Source organism: Psammomys obesus, unplaced genomic scaffold (assembly GCF_907164565.1).
Source record: "Psammomys obesus unplaced genomic scaffold, mPsaObe1.curated_primary_1811, whole genome shotgun sequence".
NCBI classification, from domain to species: Eukaryota; Metazoa; Chordata; class Mammalia; order Rodentia; family Muridae; genus Psammomys; species Psammomys obesus.
In genome coordinates, this window is record NW_026593286.1 from 36,225,557 (window position 1) to 36,228,114 (window position 2,558).

The following is a 2,558-nucleotide window of genomic DNA, read 5'->3' on the forward strand; positions in this document are numbered from 1 at the left end:
CTATCTATCTATCTATCTATCTATCTATCTATCTATCTATCTATCTAGATTTAGGGACAACGCAGTAAAAAGATTTATCTTATCTACCTTTATCTTCCTACCTTAGAGCATTTTTTCCCCCAGGTTTTTCTCTCCTTGGAGTCATCCTCCCAAATGTCAGTATAACTGAAACTCTCTGTCTTCTACCCTTCTTGAGTGTTTATTCCATTTTCCCTCAGTGAGGAGACATCCCATTCTAATTAATACTGCAGTCTCTCTGCCAGTGTTCTTTTTTCTTCATCATTTTACTATACAGCATGTACTACCAAAGAACACATCACAGACACACACACACACACACACACACACACACACACACGCATACACACTATGTGTAATATATTATATATATTTTTAATTTTAATGGCTGTCTCTCTATACATTTGCTCTTTGTAGGCAGGGATTTGGTTTAATCTCAGGACATGCCCTGTGACCGTAACATGCCATTAAGTGTATTATGTGTGATCACCAATTACCAGGTAGCTAAAATGAACATGTGTCAGGCTGGTGTGGACTGCGAGGCGTCAGCACACAAGCTGCTTAATTCATATTGCTCTTGAGAACCATCCTGAATTCTCCCAACAGCAGCTGTCCCAGCTTTTGGTGTATTGAGAATGTGTTGCTTTTCCACAGACATTTTAGTTGAGAAGCTGAGAAACGCTGAAGCGAGGAATGTCAGCTGTCATTTTGTGCTAGGTATGCCACATTGTCCTGGAACGTGATAAATCACCAACCACGCCACCGATAGAAATAGCTGATCGAAGAGACCCGAAGTATTGCTCCGGAAAACCCTCTCAGCTGCTTCCTGTTCTCTTTGCGCAGTCTCTTATCCAGCAGGTCATCGTCTGATAGGACCATGTTTATCCCATGTTTTTCTCTTCAAGTCACAAAGACATGGTGAACAGAGTTGGGAGATACTTTGCCAGATTCCAGATTAATAATAATAATAATAATAATAATAATAATAATAATAATAAAACAGATAATGCTGCTATGTTGTGTAAGTGCCTGCTGTGTTGAGTCCTGTGCTAAGCGTGTTTGCCATATTTTATTTAGTGGTTTCAAAAGGACTCTCGTTTCTGGTTTTTATCATGAGTGAGGCCATAGAACTAACAGCTGACAAACTGTCAGCTCCTGACCAGTCTGAGTCTGAGGTTTACTCACTGACCCCATTTCATTGGTTTGGTGCTTCCTCTGAAGGAAGGGGGCAAGCATGGCCGTGTTTGGCAGTCCTCACTCCGAGGAATTTGAACCTTCCTTCTTTTTTCTTTTTAGACAACTTAGTGATACCCTTCCTTTCACGGCAGTGCTGCTTGGTTCTGGAAACCTCTTGGTGGCCAGTAAGCAAAATGCACTGGAAGTACCTCCACAGGGAAGCTCCGTAGAGGCGCTGCGAAGTGGACCCAGGGGACACATCCTGGTGTGGCAGCTTATGCAACACGCCAGGACAATGCCAGCTTGAAGCGTTGGCGTAGGTGTGTAGGCGGCCAGTGCGCTGCCTTTGATCTTGAGAGTCTTTTTACTGAGTTCTCATGTGATCTCATCTCAGTGCCCCTTCACTGAAAGCAATTTTCATGTTTTATATTTAATTCTTCCGAGGCGCTAAGCCAGGTGGTGAATTAATTACTTTCGTAGGTTGAGAAAAGATCTCAACTCGGTAGTTATACTCAGCTAAAGTTAGAAATTTTTCTTTGAAGACTGTCTGAATACCACTTGAGGTTTTATTTCATTAAAAATAGGTTTAAGACACCGAGAATTCTGCTTTAGTTGCTGATTCTAAGTGTGCTCGGCTGTGGAGAGTCTTCGTCACTACTAAAAGCCGGAAGGGTTGATTTGTTTGCAAACCAGCTTCTGTCTAGTCAATGACAAATTTCCCTAGAGCTGATAAGGTCTGTGATAAGGTCTGTGTGGCTGGAAGTGGGGGAGAAAAAAAAATCTAGCTTGAAATTTCTAGAATTTTCTATAATTTACTTTGATAGTTACAACATGTGTGGGGCTGTTTAGAGAGAGGAATACAGTATACAAAGACTTTTGCTGAGAGGGAGAAGTGGGAAGGACTGAGAGAGCTCAGAATTGAAAATCAGGAAATAAAATTCAAAATCTTGTTTTTAACCCTAACTTGAAATATGATATCGAGTAAACTCCATAAATATCATTTAAACAGGTACATGAGGAGGCCAGAGGTAATGTTCGTCAGGTGCTGTCCATCTTGTCTTTGGAGACAGGGCCTCTCACTTGGCCTGGACCTTGCTGAGCAGCAGGTTGGCTGGCCAGGCTCTGCAGGAACCTGCTACTCTGCTTACCCAGTACTGGACCAAAAGCACACCACTCCACCATCTGTCTTACATTGGTGCTAAGGACTGAACTCAGGTCACCATGCTTGCACAGCGACTACTTTCCTGACTGACTAATTCCTTAATCTCTGTTATTTTGTATCTAAAAAGAGAAGAGTTAAAAAAAAAAAAGAGAGAGAGAGAAGAGTTACACTTGCTGAAAGGGTGAATCCATATCAACTGTAA

General features: G+C 41.9%; 1 pseudogene; it reads right to left on the reverse strand.

Moving 5' to 3' along the window:
* LOC129683822 (60S ribosomal protein L7-like) overlaps nt 1-897 on the reverse strand; it is a 75,687-nt pseudogene extending 74,790 nt beyond the window's left edge.
* Between the last annotated feature and the right edge of the window lie 1,661 nt (nt 898-2,558).